This window comes from Ictidomys tridecemlineatus, chromosome 12 (genome assembly GCF_052094955.1).
Source record: "Ictidomys tridecemlineatus isolate mIctTri1 chromosome 12, mIctTri1.hap1, whole genome shotgun sequence".
In the NCBI taxonomy this organism is placed as follows: domain Eukaryota; kingdom Metazoa; phylum Chordata; class Mammalia; order Rodentia; family Sciuridae; genus Ictidomys; species Ictidomys tridecemlineatus.
In genome coordinates, this window is record NC_135488.1 from 115,626,482 (window position 1) to 115,647,912 (window position 21,431).

Consider the following 21,431-nt stretch of genomic DNA (forward strand, 5'->3'; position numbering starts at 1 on the left):
TGTGTGGACTCCCAGCCCACAGCAGCATGAACTCTTCTCTCTCTTCCCTCGCCCCGTCTCCCAAGTGCCTTCCTGTGGTCACTTCCACCAGGGGAGTGCAACAAGAAGGAGGCCAGCCCAGGGACACTGGACGCTGACTCTGGAAGAGTGGTGGCCAGCCCCACCCAGGAGCACCTTGTCTTCATGGGAAGAGATTCCCCCGAGTGTGTGAGAGAAGGTGTGTGGGGGCACACACACGTGTTTTGTTGGGTTCCCGTGGAGCTGACCCACGGGAAGCAGCTGGGTCAATCTGAGGTGCTGCTCCGCTCACTGCTCCTCCTGCCCACCGGGGCAGGCCACCGTGCAGCGCCCCGTGGCCTTTCCTTGGCTGATGGGCCTGGTCTTGTTGGGGAAGCCTGACAGCCTGCTGGGGAGCCGAGGTGCAGAGCAGAGGGGGACTGAGAGAGGACGGCAGCCGAGTCCCACCAGCCACCGTCTGGCTTCTGAGGGTGCATCGATCAATGGGCAGGACAACAGCTGGGAAAGGAACCCAGAAAATACCCTGAGACCCCGGTGTCCTTGGACTAGCCTGGGCCTGGTTTCCCTCATGGGGTGCTCTGTTGTGCCAGTTCCAGGGCAGGACCTCAGGGACGTCGACCCTTTCTTCTCCTGGAACTTACTGCCCAGAGGAGAGGCTTTGTCCCAGGACAAGAGCCACCATGTGAACGGAAAGCCACAGGGGCCCCAAGTGACGGACGAGAGAGGGGACAGCCCTAAGTCACAGCACAGGGAGGGAGGCCAGGGAGGTTGGGAGGTGTCCCTTGAAGGCTGGGCAGGGCTGTCCTGGACCTGCAGCCAGGTAGAGGGTGCTGTGGGGTGGGAAGGGAGGGAGAGGGAAGGTACAGAGGTCCGGTACTGAGGACTTGTGTGGTCCCACAGGAAGAGAGAGAATCCATGGACGGCATTTAAGCAGACGGTGGCAGCTGATTACTTTTGTCCCTGGTTAGGGAGGAATGTAGGTGAGGAAATATACAGGCTAGTTTTGCAACTTAGAGGGAAAGAATAGGGAGAGATTTGTAAATAACAGGCCTTTTAAAGAATTGGAGGTAAACTGCGTGGTGACTGATGCTGAGCCTCTGTCCAGAGTATGCATCGCCAGGAACGCATTTTAGAAGGGACCAGAGGATCACATGCTGCAAGCCACTACCCTGGCTTGTTGTAGAGGCACCTGAGCAGCATTTTCAGTGGGAAAGGGCGTTTTAGCAGAATCACAGTTGTGTAGGGTGCGTTGTTTTCTTTCAAGTAAAATGGGAGGAAATTTGGTTTTGCCAGGAGACCTGAGACTTTATTTCTCTTGGGGAAAGCGTTGGTTTGGCTGTGGCTTCCGATGGCTGTGTATGGCTTGGTCGATGACCCCACGGGGCCCCTGGCTCTGGGGTTGCCTTGGCTCATCCTCTCGCCATCCCCTCAATTTCTTGATTTCATTAGGAGATTAGAGGGACAGAGATGGCTTACAATAGTGGGGAGAAATGTAAAGCCATTCTCAGGTCATTGTTGAAGTCAGAACATGCCTGCTAAGCTCCTTAGGAGGTCAGTGCAGTCAGGGATACGGGGATTAACCTCTGTGTGTGCACACGAGTGTGCAGGCCTGTGTGCATGGGCCACTGCCAGTCTGTCCCGAGAGACTCACGTCTGCTAGCTTGGCAGCGGGCAATGGGTGCATGGGCCGTGGACAGGTCCAGTTGGTTATTCCTTGCCTCCAGTCCCAGTGCAGTCTGACCTTGGGGCAGCAATGGGGAGGGCAGGGCAGGAGGCCCCTGGACTTGGGTCTACTAAGTTACTAGAGACCAAAAGGCCTAATTGGATGCGATGGCAGATTTTGTGTGTCAACTTGGCCTGGCGAAGGCTGCCCGTGTAACTGCTAAAATACTTCTGGGTGTGTCTGTGAGAGTGTTTTGGGAAGAGATCAGCATTTGAATCCAGAGATCCACCTTCACCAGCATGCAGAGGGTTAAATCAAACAAAGAGCTGGAGGTGGAGAGGGGGCAGGTTCCTGTTTCTCCATGGAGCTGGGCCTTTCATCTTGCCCTGCCCTTGGAAATGGTGCTTCTGGTTCTTGGGCATCTGATTTAGACTGAATTCCGTCCCCAGTTCCCCTGGTTCTCTAGATGGTGGAAGGCTGACTGCGGGACTGGTGGGTTCCATGGCCGGGTGAGCCAGTTTCCATGACAAACCTGCTCTTACACTCCACAGCTCTCCCGTTGGTCCTGCTCTTCTGGAGAAGCACAGGACATGGACGAGCATGGTGCTCCTGAGTGGCCAGCCTGGTAGCCAGAGGACGGCAGGGGAATAAGTGGTGGCACCCCAGAGTCACCTCCACGCTGCCCATCCATGCTGGAGATGCAGAGGCAGCGTCCCCTGGCCCTGTGACGAGGTAGGGCCAGGTTGGCTGACCGGTGGAGGGCCATGAGATTCATTAGAAGAGGAGCTATGTGTTCCCACTCAGGTTCCTGGTGTGCCTGGGGAGGGGAGGGAGCAGGAGGACTCACCTACATCTCTGCTACCCTTGTTTATTGATAATTTGCCGATGGCTGATGTGGAAGTTCCAGAGAGAGGGTAGTAGGGTTGGAGGGTTTTCAGTAATCACTTGGAGCTGCTAAAAGGTTAACAACTATTAAATTGTTAGCACAGTTGTATGGAGAGATTATGCCTCAAGGAGAAGTGAGTGGAGCGGGAAGAGGTGGGCTCCCAGTGCAGCCCCAAGGGGGCACTTCTCATGCAGGCATTGGACCAGGTGGAGAGGGGCTTCCAGGGTGGGGGCGGAAGGCCCCCTCTTCACCTGCCTGCGTGATGCTGGCTGAGCAGAGGCCACCATCATGGGATTCCTGAGGACCAGCTTTTCTTGAGGATGCCGTTTTGTAAAGTGGGATTATTTAATTATCTAGTTAACCATTCAGTTGGCCATTCATTTGCTGCATTTTTAGAACTGTGAACTTTGGAGAGATTGAAACCTTAGTATAAAGCTGCCCTGGAGGACGGCTTCTAACTGGGCAGCCCATGGGGCTTCATCATCGCCCCAGGTGTGCGGGGTCTGGGAAGCCTGTCCGTCTTTGTTAAATTGTGTGCACTGTGGACATTCTGTGGGTGAGCCTTAGTAAATGTTGACCTTGTAGGTAACTTGAGGGCAAGAGCCAAATTTTATGTGATAACTTAAATATATTCCATGTGGGAATTTTCCTCCTGGTGAGACTGCACACTCTTCTGTGCCTGATGACTTACTGGAGGGATGGTCCCAGATAAAATGTAAGACATCCAGCTCAACTTGAGTTTCAGACCAACAATATTGTTCTATTCTGTGTGGGTGCCATGCAGTATTGAAGACATGCTTATGCTATAATTTGTCATTGGTCTGAGCTTCAAATGCAACCGGGCTTCCTGCATTTCTATTTATCAGATCTGGCCCCTCTATATTGGAGCTATGGGGTTACAGCTCTCACCCACCCAAGAGGGAATCCCATTACACAGAACTTGGTTTTTAGTCTTAAGTAGGGATGACTGAATTAGCACTGCTGTGCCAGGGGCTTTCTTCCTCTGAGTGTGAGGAAACCTCACCTTAGGTAGTGCCTCTCAGCCTCACTGCTTATTAGACTACCTGGGGGCCAGGTAGGGTTCTAATGCATTAGCACCTGAGACCAGTGACATCAGGAACTCAAACTGGAGGCCTGTGGGGTGTTATAGTTTTAAGCTCCCCCAGCTGATTCCTGGGCAGGCAAGGCTGAGAGGCGGTGGCTCGGGCACAGAGCATTTCGAGGCCAAGTGATGTAGCATCGCACAGCATTCACCAGGGCCGGCAGTGGTAAGAGCCGTCCAAGTGGTCCAGAGAGTGGAAGAGGAAGAAGGGGACCCCGGGTGAAGCAGCAGGCAAGCAGTGGCCTGCACAGGGGAGGCAGGTGGATCCAGATGGATCTGGGTTGCTGAAGCCCCCAGCTTCTGTGCCCAGTAAGAAGAAGGAGGGAGGCGGGAGGCACAGAGGCCGGGGTGTGCTTCACCTGGTGGGGACTGGAGCTGACGCGGTGTTCACATGCTGCAGGAAAAGGAGCCGGGTGCCAGCCACCCTCTGTACCTGTGCAAGAGTCCCGAGTCTCATGGGAAGATGTTGGCCACCTAGAATCCATAGAAATTACAGTCCCCAGAGCTGGAACCTGTCCTGCTCAGTGTTGGTCCTCTGCCTAGAACGTTCCTGGAGCAGGGTGGGCACCCGATAAAAGGTGTTGATGGGAAGAATAAACCTAAAAAAAAGAAGGGAAACCCCGACAGGGGCTTTGGGGCTGGCAGCAGGGGTGCGAGGTGAAAGCAGAGTTGGGGCCTTTGGGCTGCTGGGCATCTCGCGCCTGTTGTTGGCCTGCTTCTGTCTCTGGAATGGAGGATACAGGCTGCGTGTGGCTCTGAAATCCACTCAGCATTAGATTCTTCTGTGCCTGTATGAGCTGGTGGCCCTTGGACCGATGCTGCAGGTCCTGGGCGGGGACTCCCTCTGAAGAGTGTCCTGTCTGTGAGGCCCGGAGCTGGGCCTGACTGCAGCTGGCGGCAGCTCACCAGGCTGCTGGGGTCCCCAGGCTGGAGGAAGCCGGGCACATCCCTGAGCCAGGGGCACATCCTCAGATTCCCTGAGCCGTTGAAGGCTGTGCACACGTGGGGTGGGATGGGGTTGGGATGCCTTCCCAGGCAGGGCAGAGGGAGCGTGTGCTCTCAGCTGGTGCAGCGCAGTCGCAGTGGGTGCCCGAGCCTGGCTCAGGAGGCCGTTTCATCTGTTTGTTCCCGGCTTCCCTTTGTTGTACCAGGAGGGATTTGCAGTGAATCCGCGGGGCCGTTTGTGGCTGCGGGTGTCTAGGATCTTGTTGTGCACCTTGGGTTTCTTTTATCTTTATCTCCATGTACTTCTGTTTCTAAGATATCCAGGCCCCGCAACACCTTTCCCTCCCAGCTGCTTCCAGCCCGAGAGGGAATCTGCAAGCTGACTCTGTGCCCTGGTGCTGCTGAGCCTTTTGCACAGAAAGAAGAGAAAGCTGGATACCGCCCCCCCCCCCGCCCTTCTTCTTTAACAGATATTTTTAGCTTTTCTAAAAGCTTCTCACTCTGAGCCTTAAAAAGAAATAAGAATCTCTTCCAAAAATGCAAATGCTCTGGCAGAGAGCAAGAGGGGTGTTTTCAATCTTCCCGGAACAACCTCCCATTGACGCTCCTGGGGCCAGGAGGGAATGCTGGGATCAGGCGCAGGGGAGGGCGTCGGTGGAAGTGGGGTTGCGGGAGCAGGGGCCAGCTCTTGGGCCATCTGTGGCCTGTGCTGTGGACTTGCTTTCCTCCCCTGGGTGTTTGCTCAAACTGGTTCTGCACATTTCGGGGTGGCTCCTGCGTTGCTCGTGGGTCTAGAACATTCTGACTCCCACAGAGCCCTGAGAGGAGCTGATGGCTCCGCCTCTCCAGACAGCCCCCTGGCCAGTGCAGCCTTTGGAAGTCACAGGGCGTTGTGGCGCCACCCAGGGACGAACAGAGGCAGCCCTGGTCCCAAGGGTGAAAGGAAGGTGGGACAAGCTGCAGATCCAGTTGGCTTTGCTTTTGAAAGGGTCACTTTAAGAGCACATCCCTCAACTTAAAGGCCCTCTGTGACGCCCACTTGTTCTTCCAGCCGTCTGAGGTCTCTGGTCCCTCGTGTTCCATGCACCAGGTTTCACCAGGAGGAAACGACAGGGGAGAAGGCTCAGTGACCACCTCCACATCTGCTTTCAGGGGGACCGGAGGCAGGAGCAACGTGCGGCTCCCTGGCACCGTACCTCACGCGTCACCTCTCTTCCTCTTCCCGTCCGTCCATCCTGCAGTTGGGTCTGATTCATGTTCCCGATTCCCTAGAGCACAGCGTCACTTCTCAGCAGCTGCTGAGTCGCCGAATCTAAAACTTTTCATTTGTCTTTCAGAACTAATTCAGAGTTTGCTTATGTTCCGAAATAATGATTTGGCCCCAAATCTCACTGAAAACAATACAGTTGTTGTCAGTTCCACTTACGTCGGATTCAGAGAACACTGTGAAGGCAGCTTTTTAAAGGGGCCGTCAATACCCTGGGGATGCAAGCATTTTGCAGAAAGTGCATGTTGATATGAAGATGCAGAGCCCCGCCCTCTGTCCCCCACACACTCCTGCTTCTGACAGGTTGGTGACAGAGCTGGAGGACCATCTGAATGTGTGTCAGGTGGTGAGGAGGGAGGCCATGCGGCCACTGGCATACCTCAGCTTCTCCTCCTGGTAGAAGGCAGCTTAGGGGCGGGTGGCAGAGGCGTCATGTTCTACTGGCAGCACCGCATGCGTGTTTCTTGGGTCACTCCCTGTCTGGGTGGGTTTTCCTCCTTTGAGATCCAGTGGTCTGTTGTACTTCTTACATGTTCTCAGAACACGACTCTGAAGAAGGCGGAGCTCCTGCCTGCCCCATGGAGAATCCGAGCCTCCGGAAGTTGAGGAGCACCTGCAACCTGTCCTTAGGTCCTCCTGGAGATGCGCTCAGACGCTCTGCTCATTTCTCTAGAACCAGCCCCAATTGCCATGAAAGCTGAAGAGGAAAGTTGGTGTCTGACTCTGGGGAAAGCAGGTGCTTGGGCGACAGGGACCTTTGTGCCTTAGGACAAATCTTTCTGTCCGTTACATTTTGCAGTAAGTGTGCAAGGTAGGTTGTGGTCACTTTGATTTACAGATAAGGATTGGTGAACACTCCAGAAATTTATATGAAAGGCCAGAAAGGCACGTCCCAGGACGGGAGGCAAACTCTGCTAAAGCCAAAGTGGAACTGGAGCCGCCTGCACATGTGGCCACCAGCCTCCGCGGGCCATGGGCGCTCAACTGCCCACCAGAGCAAGTCCCGCGTGTGACCGAGAAGCACGGTCAACCGCTGCATGTGTCATCCACGACGAGTGGCCTTCGAGGATCCCGTCCTGGATGGGAGAAGAAGCAGGAGAAGGTGCCAAAGTCAGTGTTTAGAAGAGTGCACAGAAGTCAAAGGATGAAGAAGGACACAAGAGTCCAGAATCACTGGAAGAGGAGGGAGTCTTCCAAGAGAACGTGAGAATGTGTAAAAAAAGAGACCAATGAGCGTTTTAGAACCGCAGAAGGCCACCTCCCCGTCCAAGAGCCCCCCAGGTGGCCCCGTGGCCCTGTGGACACAGCAGAGTTGAAGGTTTGGAGTCTGCCAAGCCGTTCAGATATTTCCAGACTGCAGCAGGCAGAAAATAGGAAGAATGGGGAAAAGAGCAGATCAGATGGTAAGAGCGACACGTGGCCTGTCACAAGACTTCCTGTGTGTGACTTTGGGACCCCAGGAGGACAGGAGAGGGAGAGTGAACAGGGCCAACAGCTGAGCAAACACGGCCGTGCGTATGAAGTGACGTAGGGATTCTGGGTCATGCTGCCTTCCTTCAAAGAGGGCCGCGCGGCTCTGCGTGTGCCTTCAAGGTAATGCCAGTGGAAGGTGGTGCCCGGCAGGGCTGCAGGACAAGAGCAAAGGCAGGAGTCAACAGAGAATCCAGGGTCTTTGGCCAGAGCCAATGGACGACCAATTTCTACTGACTGAAGCGAGGATCCAACGGTGCAGGCTGAGGGGTCCAGCAGACCTGGGGTTGGGGTACGGTACCTGAGATTTCTGTTGTCAGGAAGGCGGGAGGAGAGAGACCTCGGAGCCACGGAGAGGGCCCGAGTGGGCACCTACAACTGTAGAACCCTTGGCACATGGCACGGGGCCAGGGCAGGCGAAGGGAGAACACAAGCCCGTGGGTCTCCTGTCAGACACTTGGCTTCTTGTCACTTCTGACCCTCCACCGCCTGCTCTGGACACCAGCTCCTGCCATTCAGTGCTGCGCTGTGCCCCAGGGATCTCTGATACCAGACACGGGCGCAGCTGCCTCTTTCCTGATTCTTTGGAGGTGCAATGGAGAGAGATGCTGACGCCGTCGGGGACACATTCACCTGCGTCTCTGCCAACAGTCATTGGATCAGGGACTGTGGAGAAGGAGTCACAGCCTGTGTTCCTTTTGTCAAAACAGCTGTCTGTCCGCAATACCACCCCGCACCGTTTCAAATGCTGATGTGTTCCTGGCGTGGGCCTTGATGGCAGGAAGGACCTGGCATGGGGACAATTAACAGACCAGGAGGTAAACACCCCAAAGCGCAGGTCAGAGGGCTGGGGGGCAGTTAGAGTGGGCCAGGTGCCCCTACCCATGTGAACTCACTGGCCGCTCTCACATGCTACAGGTGAGGAAGCTGGGCCCAGAAAGGTGGGGTCACTTGCTCCAGGTCATGAAATTAGTGCCAGTCTGACAATTTGAGTCTAACTCAACCTGGAACCAAGTCCAAGGTGACTTCAGGATGGACACTCCCCAGGCTGCAGTGTCCTCTGGGACTCACTTTGATCAACGAGGCTCACCTTGGTTAGCACTGGAAATGTAATATCCTCCACTGTCCCTTTCCTCAAGGGGCACAGTGGCCATCTGGGTGACGTGGCTGGACAGTGTGACACATTCAGTATGTCACCACCAAGGGATGCATTTTTGTTCCCAACTGAAAATTCAAAGTGCATGGAGCCCTGAGGCACGGAAGAAGCTCTGGTCAGGGCCTTGACCTCTGCCTGGCAGTGACATTGGTCTGGATGGGGACAGGTGGTGCTGGGGACAGTGGCCCTCTGCAGCGCAGTAAGGCAGGCGGAGACAGGGAAGGACGGTAAAAATTGGGCTGTTGTCTTGGGAGGGCTGTGTGCTGGCCGTGTGGAGGGCACCGGGCAGATGTGGCAAAGGGTATTCTTGACACCCCGGGCAGTGTGTTACACTCTGTGGCCCTGGGTCCTTTCTGTTCGATTGGAATTGAACACCCTCAGGAAGAGAAGCGCCCGTCTTCTGTCAGCCCCACGGAAGCTCCCACTAACAGGAAGTGTGGTGAAGGCAAGCCCCCGTGACCCGCTCCGTGCAGCAGCGTAGGCCACACTGGGGTTGCGTTTCACCCCTGAGACACTTAAGGGAATTGGACATCTCATGTTTTAGGATTTATCCAGATTTTCTTATTGCTTTTAGCAGTTGTGTGATGCTTTGGTTGCCTACTGCTATCAGTGAGTTATATTTGAACAAATGACCTATGTGTATGTGAAGATTGTTCACTGTAAACTGCATGCTCTGTCATCCTGTTACCATGTAATGTTTCAAAGCCCACGTCCAGTGGACACCTTAAGCTCCTGAGGCGTGTGGAAGTCCCAGAAACGCTTCCCTGTGCTTCACGCTTCTCCTCGCACAGTCATGGGGAACGCTGGTTTAGGCCTTAAACCCCGAGGGCAGTCTTTCAGAACACAAGCCCACCGGTTAGTTTGCTAGGGCTGCCATAGCGGGGGGCCACCCACTGGTGGTCTCACAGCTCTGGAGCCCAGAAGTCAGAGAGCAGAGTTGGCAAGGCTCTTTCTGAGGACCCAGAGGGCCGTGTGTCCCTCGCCCATCTCTGGCTCCTGGGGCTGGTCGTCTTTGTGAGGTGTCGCCCTGGTCTGCCTTCATCTCCGCAAGCTGATCTGGTGCCATTTTGCACGTGTCCCTCCGAGCATGTTAGGTGTCTGGACTTCAGACGTCCCCTTCCTGAGGACAGCAGTGTGGTGTCGGGCCACCCTGAGACGCTCATCGTAGCTGCCTTACGTCTGTCTGTAGAGGGCCTACCCCCCAGTCAAGTCACATTCTGGGGTACTGGAATTCAGGGCTCCCGCGTGTGTTTTTTGGGGCACAGTTCAAACAACAGCACCCCGATCGTCCACTCGACGTCTGAAGATGTCGCGGCAGATGTCTTGCTGGTGCCCCGAGCTGGCGGGAGTACGTCCCCTAACCGCGGCAGCAGGGCCTTGGGTGCAGACTGTTCTCCGAGAGGCTCCCCAGCGGTTCCCCGTTCTCCCTGTGCCCTTCAGTGGGCAGTTTTGCTCACTCTTCTTTAGGTCACATTTATTCTGTCGGTATAAAGGTTGCCATGGCAGATTCCTGTGCAGAATCGGAAGCTGAGCAGGGAGGAGACGTTCCCACCGACACTGCGGCTCACTTCCTTTCCTTATCACTCCCTACTTTGCCACTTAGGGGACCCCGATAAGTTTTCTTTTCTAGAATCTTCTTATACAGAGTAGGTGAGCCATCAGAACATCTTGAATTAAACTGAACCTTTTGCAAAGCATAACATCCGTAATAAAGTTAAGGGCAACTGGCAGGTCAGTTATCTTCATGCTCACTATTGAGATCCGTACGCTGCTTTCTGCTCCAGTGGGTGTGCAAACACACAACTCCCCTCTCCTCCTCCACTGTCTTTCCCACGGTCGTCAGAGGAGAACTAAAAGCCCCTGCGACTACGTGTGCAGGCTCACGCAGTCTCACTAATTAAGCAGAACTTGGCTGACATCTGGGGTGGAGAGACATTTTGCCCACAGAAAACTGCCTGTTCACTCCTATGAGTCACGCCTCTCAGTCTCGGCCCGGGAGTGGGTGTTCCAGGGATTGTGGCCCAGCCTCCGCCAACCACCACCCTCTTTCTGGAATTGACAGGATTTGGGGGCTGATGCAGAGCACCTGCATTTCTCCGCCAGCTTTGGAGGAGCCTCTAATTTCCTGAGAAGTTAACGGAGGGTTTTAACTTAAGCGGTCAGAGTTGTTGCTGGCCTGCTGATGTGGCTACCAGACAGGGACGGAAAGGAGGCCAAGGACTGGGCTTGTTGCTGGATGGTTAGTTCTTTGGCCTTTAGGAAAGAGCTCTGGTTCTTGCTTTAGAGTAGGCCATTGTATTAGTCAGCTTTTTGTCATTGTGACCAAAATACCTGGCATAACTTGGAGGAGGAAAAGTTTATTTCAGGCTCCTGGTTTCAGAAGTTTCAGTCCATGGTTGGCTGACTCTAAGACAGAGCATCATGACGGAGAAGAGCTGTTCAGTCATGGCAGCCAGGAAGTGAGGAGAAAGAGACGGGGAGAGCGAGCGAGAGAGAGAAAGGAGCCAGGGACAAGATACAGTCCCCAAGGCCACACCCCCTAGTGGCCTTCTTCCTCCACTATGCACCTTCTCCCTCCTCCCTTCTCCCTCCAAGTTGTTACTCCACCTGTGGCTTAGTCCACTGATGAGGTCAGAGCTCTCGGGATCAGTCACTTCCCAAAGTCCTCCTGTTTGGAACCTGCTGGACTGGAGACTAGATCTTCAACATGTGACCTTTGGGGGGACATTGCAGATTCAACTACACAGTTGTGATGGTCTAGCTCACCATGATTTTACTTTATGCCACATTCAATCCACCCCAGCGGTCATCTATTGCTTCATATATGACCAAATGACAAGCAAGAAATAAAAATAAAAAAAATAAAAATTCGGTTTCTGTTTTATAGTTTTAGGTTGCAGATTAGCTGGGATCCTGCACACAATTCTCTAAACTTTTGTTACCTCCAAAGTTGTAGAACAAGTCAGACAATGAAGTGTTTTGGTCAGTGTCACAGAAGCACAGGAATTGCCTATGCCTTTGTGACTCTCTGGGGACATACTTTGCCCTTGGAGCTGGCCAGGAAGGCTGGCCTGGGAAGGCGAGTCTCCACGGTGTGTGAACCCAGGTTCTCCCAGGGCCGGGTTGGTAGAATGGGCAGGAACAGCATGGTCGTCCTTCCTCAATGTGGCTCAAGTATTTTTAAACCATCAGTAAACTTTGAGACAACCCAATAAGGGTCTAGCAATGTGCCTGATTTGTGGGGACCTACATTTATGCCAGATGCTTTATAATTCTCTCATTTTAATTCTCAAAATGAGTTTTGGGGCATTTTTTTTACTCATATGCATGAAAAAATTGAGGCACAGAGAGGTTAAGTAGCTTGCCCAAGGTCATACAGCTGGTGAGTGGCAGCCCTGGGCTCAGAGACCAGGGAAGAGTGAATCTCTATCTTCACTCTGGCTTTCTCTAGTGCCCACAGACCTCTGGCAGATTTTGCTCTCCTCCAACCATTTGAAGAGGGTGGGAGTTTGCATGCCCCATGTAGACTTTGGAGAGGGATTATCTAGTGTAGACACGGGTGGCCAGACCACAGCATGACAGGACGCAGCACTTGACCCTGACGTAATACCAGCCTTTGGAGGAGGTGCTTCCCATAACGGCATGCTGGAAACATTCCATTTCTCTCAACAAGTAACCTTTTATTAGTTTGGGAGAGCAGCTTATATACCAGTGATTCAGTTTTGAAAAGCAGAATTATTTGTTTTTGAGAAGCTCACCACCCACCTGCGTGTTCCCTTCCGCTGAACCCCCTCCCTCCGACTTTAAGACAGCAAGTTGCAGGGGATAAAACATAAGGCCCTTGTTAATTGCAAATTAATAGTGCCAGGAATGTATGCAGATGGCACCTGAAGTCAGTTGCTGACAGCATCATATTCTGGTTTCATTTTTCTTTTCTACAATTCAGCTGTGCACCAAGCCAAGACAGAGCGGTCTCAGGTTCTTGTTTAGTTCTGTTTCTCGGTAGAAAATGATGTCTTGGCCTACCTCTGTTCTTATCATACAAACTTGCTGGGTCTTGCTTTCATCGACTCGTGAACTGTAAATTGTTCCAAGCTCTGGTAGTCTGTGGGACACAGACGTGGAACTTGCGTTGGAAGACACTTGCTTAGCTAGGAAGTATTTGACTGCAGTAGTCTGCTCATTCTCATGGGGTCAACTACGAACCAGTGTTGTAACAGGTCCACAGGGAACGTTTGTGCTCTGGTTGGCACTTGGATCATATTTATCCAATTATTTATTTTTCCTCTTTTCTGAAGGCTTCATGCCAACTGCCAAAATTAATTAATTAATTAAATGCGAAATCCAAAATTTGTCGTACAGAATGATCATTGGACCAAACTGGATGACCCAGGGAGAAAGAGCACGTGCCCCTGCCTTCCCGGGTGAGTGGGGAGAGTGCTTTGAAACTCTGAGTTACAACCCACTAGGAGCCTCATGGAAAGTAGCCACGAGTCAGGATTTTGACCTAACTAATGGGCCCTCCTTGCAGGACAAGTGGCAGAGAAACTCGCGGTTGTGTTTTAGTGAGCTTTTTTGGTCTCTGTGACCAAAAGGCCTGACAAGAACGACGTAGAGGAGTGAAAGCTTATTTGGGACTCACGGTTTCCGGGTTCTCCGTCCACAGATGGTGAGGTCCATTGTTTCAAGCCCAAGATGAGCAGAACATCATGGTGGAAGGAGTGGAGGAGGAATGAAGCTCAGGACATGGCAACAAGGCAGGAGAGAGAGAGAGAGAGAGAGAGAGAGAGAGAGAGAGAGAGAGAGAGAGAGCGCTCTACTCACCAGGAACAAAATATAAATCCCAAAGTCACCCCCCAGAGGCCCCCGTCCTTACCCCCTCCCCACGGCCTGCAGTTACCACCCAGTTAATCCACATCTGCAGACTGATCCACGATTAGGTTGAACCTTTATAATTCGATTGTTTCACCTCTGAAGATTCCTGCCTTGGTCCACACGTGAGCTTTTGGGGCATACTTCGTATCTGATCCATAAAATCATGACAAACCTCAAAGTTTCTTGAGAGCTTAAACATATTTTTTCCATATTTCAATAACGAGAACAATGCCATTTGAGCCCATTTTACTGAAAAGGAAAAGAAGTACTGGGTGCCACGGTGCACGCCTGTAATCCCAGCGGGTCAGGAGGCTGAGGCAGGAGGATCTTGGGTACAAAGCCAGCCTCAGCAATGGGGAGGCCCTAAGCAACTCAGTGAGACCCTGTCTCTAAATAAGAAACAAAACAGGGCTGGGGATGTGGCTCAGTGGTTGAGTGCCCCCGAGTTCAATCCCTAGTTCCCCCATCAAAGAAAGAAGTGAGTGCCCCTTGGTTTGCCCCCCTGCCCAGTGTGCGCAGTCCTGGGCACTGCTCATGGTGGGGCTGTGGTCACCCAGGGAGACATGTTTCTTGGCTGTGATCGGAGCTTCTAGAGAGGAGGCTCGTCAGGCCCGGCTCCGTGTGGCCGTCTTAGATCTGGAGGGCAGCTGAGACGCAGACTTCCAATGGTTCTCCTTTGGTTCTTCAACTTTACAATGATGCAAAGGCAATTTGCATTCTGTGGAAACTGCACTTCAGGTTTTGAATTTTAAATGTTTTCCCTGGCCAGTGGTGCTCTGTGATGCTCTGGTGCCGCTGGGCGGCAGCAAGCCCCGGCTCCTGTGGTCCCGTGATCTCAGGGACACGGACGCTCTTCAGTGTGCTGTGCTGCTACTAGGAGGCCGGCAGGTTGGGGCTGTTCAGTGAGCTTTCAGCTGATGGTACCTTTGACCTACGGTGGGTTTGCTGGGTCAAAACTGCCTCATGGCTGACAGCATCCGTGACTCCTTCTCCCTTTGGGCAGCAGTCCACCCGGCTCCCTCGTGCAGTCATCCGCACAGCTGGCCTGGGAATGGGGGTGCGTGCTCTGGGAGTACGAGGGGTCCATGTCCCAGGGCTGCGAGCACACAGGGGAGTGAGGTCTCGGCAGCTGAATGGAGTAGCAGCAGGCGGCAGAGCTCAAGTGTGGGAAGGGTGGGCTCCCACCTTGCAGCAGGGGGTGGGGAAACCGCCCATGCCCACCTCTCACCTTGTTAGAATGGAGCCAGCAATGGTCACCCATGGGTGCTCGTTGTTGGTGGCTGCCCAAACCCCTGACTGGCAGGAACCCAAGCTTAAGATCCAGACATTCTTCCAGCGGGGTGTCCCCAGTGCCTTTCCATATAGCACCCCCAAATCCCCTTTCCAACGTGACCCTCGTTTTGCTGTGTGGGTGCATCCCACCCGACCCCTCTGCCCTCTGCAGACCGTGTCCTCACGGATCCCCGGCGTCGTCAGTAATGGTGGAGTCTTGGCTCGGGCCGGGCCCACAGAGAGGCCCTGTGGGCAGAGGACCTTCTGGGCCACTTTACTTCCCACCATCTGAGCTGTGCCTTTGACACTGAAAGGGCTTTTGCAGAGCAGTGTTGAGGACAGAGAAGGGACCGTGTGCGACTGCACACAGAGGGAGCTGCGGAAATGCGGGTTAGATCTCCAACATCCAATGCCAGTCCTGAGGGACTTCCTGAAAGGTGTCAGTTCCCCAGGTGGCACCTTCATGAAGGCAAAGGATCAGGGCTGTGGGGCATCAGAGGAGCCCCTCTAATGGCTGGACTCTGTGACAGGATCCAGCTTACTGCATGGCCAGGCCATGGTGATCGTATGCGTTTCTGGTAGTCCATCTGCACCAGGCACAAGCTCCTGAGCAGGCCAAATGGCAGCAGCAGCCTTGGAAGCTGTAGCTGGTGAGGTCCAGGCTCCCTGGCAGGAGAGGCCTCAGGTCCCTGTGGCTGGGCCACTGCTGGTCCATGCTGACCTGTGACTCTCTTTCCACCTTGGTTCTTGTTACCCTGCTTCCCTGTCTGGGCGTCCAGGACTCTTGGCTGTCAAAGGAAAGAGCTGCTATTATCCACATGCAGGTATTTGATCCACAAATGGAGCTGGACTCATCTTGAGTATCACAGGAAGAAGGCTTGGGACCCGTGTACTGTCCCTGCAGGTTCTTCCCATCAAACACGCTTGGCAAATAATGGGACCTGGGTACCCCTTTAGCCATTGAGAAGTCTGAGCAGTGGGGGTTGGGCAGGAATGGCCAGGAACCTCTCGGGGGAGATGGAGCCTGAGGGTGAGGGTGCAGGGGCAGCGCTGCTGGGTGGGATGGAGCTGACGGAGGGTCTGACTTCTCCTCCCAGCCCTCACACGATTCCCTAGGTGCCCTGGCAAGTCCCTGTGGCCCACGAAGGTCAAGAAGTAGTATTTATTCTGGAGGACCGTCCCCTTCGGGTGTGCTTCATGGACGAGGGTCCAGAGATGCCAGATGGCATCCGCTGAGGAGAGGGCACTTCCTGCCAGCAGGCTCCCAGAACAGGGCGGGTGACAGCAGTGGCCATCCTCAGAGCATGGCTCCTGTTCACTTCTGGGAGACTGGACAGCCGATGTGGCTCAGGGGTGTGCTCCTCCCTCTCCTCGTGCTGTCCTCAAACAGATTTGGTTTGTTTTCACTTCTGGGGAGACAGAGGTGACCCACGGGCTCCAGGGGCTGCTCTCCCTTCTCCGGAGGCTCCGGGAGAGTTTGCAGGATCAGCTTCTCCCAGTTTACAGAAGGCCCTTGTGGGATGAAGACTGGCGGGTGCTGTACCCCCTCTTCTTCAGTTTCACCCCGAGGAAGGCAGGCTGATCATTCCTGCCCCAGGCTCGGGGTGAGGGTCCCTGGAGATCAGGGACTGAGGGTGCCTTTGGCCTTTTCAGAAGAACAGCTTCGCGGCAACAAAGGACCTTTCCCTTTGAAGGTGCTTTCCTGCTTGATTCATTCAGACGTTCTTTGAAATGACTTGGAGTGTGTCTTGTGACCAACCTTGGAGAGCAAGGTTTTTTCAGGTGCTTCTGTAAGAATGACCTTGGTGATTTTATTCAGGGACTGGGCAGAGCAAAGAGGAGGAGGGAGAAGAGCAGGAGGAGCAGGAGAATCCATTAGGATTTGCAGAGTGTTTAGCTCTGGGCAGGGATTCTAGTGAGGGCATCCTATTTCAAAGCAACTTTCTCAGGGCTCCAGGAGAGCCCTTAGCCAGTGTCATGGGTCTGAACACATAACAAATATGTCTGCATGGTCTGTAGTTACAGTAAGGACATTTTCAAAGTGCTTTCTAATGGATGGGCCTGTTTTTATTGGTATTGCATTTGGATCCTTTCATCAGCCCTTCAGTGCTGGTATTATTTGTATCCATTTTTAATATCCTTTTAAAATTATTCAAATGGAGGTGCAGAAAGGAAGCACAGTTTATAATTTGCTCAAGAGGCAGAACCCATCTGCCCTGGTTCTGAATTGCCCACCACGTGGCCCAGTTCCTCCAGGGCTTATTAAGATCTCCTGTAGAGATGAGATCTAACCACTCTGCCAAGGCCACAAGTGTGTGGACCCTTGGAGCCGTGAACTTGCTGACCCAATGATCCATATCAGTGCCTGTCCTTGCTCAGCCACCTCTGAGTGTCATACCTCACCACAGCCCTGCACAGCGGATCCTCCTCCTGTTACGTTTTCAGATTTGAAAGTGGAGCATTAAGAAATGAAAGCATCTGCTCTCCGGTTGGACAACTAACAAGTGATGGCTAGGTTGGCTTCCCCGGGCAGGCCGTCCTGGGTGCCGGGCTGTCTGCTGGGTTTCTGTAGCTGAGTGCTGCTGTAGGGTAGGTCTGGCTGGAAGAGTGTGTCCTGCAGTCAGAGGGGAGAGACATCCTCTTCCTTACTCCTTCCTGCACCTGGTGCTCTAGATTCTGGGGTGAGATGTGGGGTTGGACTAAACTGATGAGAGGCTGCTGTGTCCCTGGTCAGGACAGCCTGGCAGACTGAGGGCCCAGTGGTTTTGGCCTTCCTTGTACGTGGCACGTTGGAAGTCTGCTCCACATCAGGCCTTTTCTCAGACGGTGCAGGCAGGCTGGGTGGACAGACCTGGGGATCACCTGCACCCTAGGCTGGAGCCCCAGAGTGGGCTGCTCCAGGGGCTAAGCAGTCAGCCAAGTTCATGTACCATCTTCCAACACCCCTGGGTGACATTTCCACACCAGTACTCTAGCTATCGAGGCCAGTCCTGAACATAATTCGAAGGCACTCTAGAGAGTGCTAGAAATCTACCCAATCCGGCATAGGAAAGTTACGCCATTATGGCTGCAATTCGGCTGCTGGTATGGCAGCCCCTGGCGCTGGTCATCTATAAAGTCAAACAGCCCTAACAGCACCATCTCTATGGGCTGCTGTAAGTGTGGCCAAGTGCTAGAGCCCTGCTGTGTGTTCAGTTCAGTTGTGTGCTCTGGGCTGCCTTTCAACACTCAAATTCAACTTGAAAGTGTTTTTTTTTTTTTTATTTATTTACTGTGGGGAAGAAAAAGTGCTGTTGGGGGAAAAAAAATCATCTTACTGGCCAATTAACAGATAAGGGTCTGCCCTGCCCATGCAGTGCCAGGCAGAGGTAAAAATTCAGTCTCTTTATCACAGAGAAGTCTTTCTCCCAAACCAGGGAAATGATGCAGGTTGGAATATGGGAATGGTTTCTCCTTTTCAATGTGTTTTTCAAGTTTGAGATCTAAAACTCAAATTGAAATTGACATTGATTTGTAAATCACAACCCTCTTCTCCTTTAGAGATAGATACCGTGTTTATTAAATTTTTATGAGAATTTATGAAGATGCCCCAGGAAGGAGAGTTATGCTTGTGATAGCAGAGAGAACCACGAGGCTATTTCTAAATAGCGTTTCCAGCATATTAATTGTGACTTAGATAACAGTCCTATCTCTTCAGGGCTTCTTTCTGGGTTCAACATCAGAGCTGGCAAATTAATACAGTCATTATACAGCCGAAAGCTGTATCACTTACCAGTTCATTAGTGTTCAAGTCAAAACCCACACTTTTACCCATCTCTCCTGGGCGATGAGCTAGATAGGGAAGCTTATCTCCGTGCAGAACGATCTCTCTGGCTTCTCTTTCCCCTGCATCGAAAGAAGTGGCCCGTTGTGTTCCGTTAAATTTCATGTTAATATGTCCTGGGCCGAGGTGCTGGTGGAGTTGCCTTGGGCGCTCCACCCTCTTCTTCTGCTTTGCCACCTGTCCAGGAGGTACAGAGGAGCCCTGCTAGCCTGTCCTTCTCCAAATCTCAAGCCCTGTAAATGACCAGAGGACTGGGCTCAGTTTAGTTTTCAGGTCCTGGCCACCCAGGAGGAACCCTGTCTTGGAAACGTGGGCTCTGCTGAGGGAGCTGCCCGGCAGGGGGGCTGCAGGCTGCTCAGACTTGCTTTGTACCGCGTGGGCCTTTCTCTTTCTCTTTGTGGTGGTGCTTGGGGATTGAACCCAGGGTCACGTACATGCTAGATCCATGCCCTACCTCGGAGCTACGTCCCCAGCCCTGTGAGATTTCAGCAATCTGTAATAAAAGGGACAGACCAAATCCCAGTTTCTCACGGATCAGCACACTTCAAACCAAGCACAGCGTCCATGCAGTTGATTTTGCCCTTATTCTAACACTTAGCTTTAAATGAATCTGACTAAACAATATTTTATCTAAACAAATAATGGGTCCTTTTTCTTTAGCACACTGAGGGGGGGACAGTGGATCATTCTTGATTCCCAAGTGGACGACTGTCTACCCCAATAGCTGAGCAGCATCCTTCATTTAAGAGTCTTCCTGCTGGCCCGCACACGCCGCCCCCGTCTTTACCTGATGCCTTAGGGAGTGGAGAGGCCTGTGAACGTGGGAGGCTGCGGAGTGGAATCACCGTCAGAGCGGGCTTCAGACGAAGCACTTTTCCCTAGAGTTTTTCAGCAGCCAGAGAAACACAGTATTTCGGGTGCTGCCTGCCTGCGAGGGTTCACTGCTATGACCCAGACCCAGGGAGAGACTCCAGGGAGGGCGCAGCTGGCTGCAGGGGGAAGCCAGGCCGAGCGTGTTGCAGGACGGAATCTCGGCACCTCTCGGAGACCGACGTGTGTGCTCTTGGCCGAGAACACAGGACGCTCACCTGTTTGGGTGCTCGGGATTCCCCGTTCCAGGACACCACCTGCATCCCAGCACATGACTTCGCAGCACGCTTCACTTTCTTCTGACTGAATTAATCCTCTGCGCGCTCGAGGACTGGGCCCCTCAGCGCATCAGTGTGAGGCGCATTTGATTCTTATTTAGAGAACCACGCTCTTTCATCTCAAGCACTGCTCCTCGTATCAGTTTCTTCTCTAGAGAGACAATGGTTCGAGGACCCTCTCTGGAATTCGACTCTGCGCCACCGTGTGCTGTCGTGGACTATGAGAATGTCATCCGCGGGACTCAATGAGAGGACTTTGGTGAGTCTGGTTGGAATCATTTTCAAATTTATCCAACGGCGAAGCATTCTTTTCAAATGAAGGCAGGTTCAATTCAGCAACCCAAGCTGGTGCCAATGTGCTGTGGCTCCGTTGGTAATTCTCTGCAGATGGAAGTATTTATAGCTTCTCTGAGCTCACTGCCCCGAGTTACGAGGAATGAGATGCTAGTTGGTTTTCTCAACATTGTGTTTTTCTCTGATTTCAGCCGAGAGGGGCCGCAGGGCTGCGTGGGGATCGTGACTTTTGGAGTCCACCCTGACCCTGGCTTCTCAGTCTCCTCGCTGTGGACCTGGCAGGACAGCCAAGATGCCTTTTCTTGGTATGTGAGACGCCTTTTGTAGATGTCTGCTCTGTTGGGCCATCAGAGGACAGGGCTGATGTGGTGGGCTTGGGTTTCGTGCAGGTTGGAGCGTCCTCACGAGCAGACACAGAGCTGTCTCCTTCAGCAGAATCATTCAGACAAAGTGGTTGGGGTTTTCTATTTCCCTCTCTTGTTGAGAAAAGAAGGGGGTGAAACAGATGGCTTTATGTGTCTATCAAGACACCTCCCCAGCTGCAGTATTCTGGGACACGGTCTCTCCATCCATTTGCAGAGGACAAAGGCCCTGCAGCTGTCAGGCTGCTCATGGATAGGTCTTATCAATACCTGCCCCCAAAGCAAAATCCACGCCAATCTCTGTACTCTTCCTCCTCCTGCTCCTCCTCCCCCATTGAAATCAGTCAGGTCTCGACTCCTTGGGTTGCTACAGTACCTTCGCCAGAAGCTGGATCAAGCCCTGACTCGGGGCCTCTTGAGTCAGGTCACACTCCTCTGTGGTTCCCTCGTTAGGGAAAAGTTAAACGCCAGTGACTCCAGCCTCCTTCCCCTCAGGTGGAGCTGAGGGTGGCTGGTGCCTCTGGAGTGTTCAGGAGGTGACACACCAGGGCCAGGGCCAGGGCCATGCTCTCCACGTCCTCCTGCTCACAGCCACTCCACCATCCCCACAGTGTTGTGACCCCCGTCTTTCTGTTCACGGCAATCAGCACCGAGTCTCTCCCTTGTGCCAAGCATGTGGGCTCCCGTGCTTCATGCTGGCTTTTGGCCTGCGTCTACCTGTGTCTTTCCACTTGCCTGAGGTTTTGTCCACTAGAATGAAGCCGAGGAGGATGAAGACATTTCCATATCCACCACGAGTTAAGGAACCACAGAGATGATTAATTTTCCTACGACGGTTACTCTCCTCCTTCTGAATTTTAGTGGGACAACTGGCTTCTTTTGGTTCATTGTAAAATTACTCTCCAAAATATCCCAAAATTTAACTTGGTGAATACTTTCCTTTCCCTATAAAAATTCCTGAGAGGTAGGAATTGGGGTCTTCTAGTGAAGAGCAGGGTCCATAAAGGAACTGTTCAACTACCTTGTGTGGAAGGGAATCCGGTGGGCCAGTCCTCAACAGAGGGCTGAGCATGAGCTGTGCCTCCCGGTGTCTGTCAACGGCCCCAAACAGGGAGACTGAGCTGGCGTCCTAGGAGCCTCTGTCTGGCCC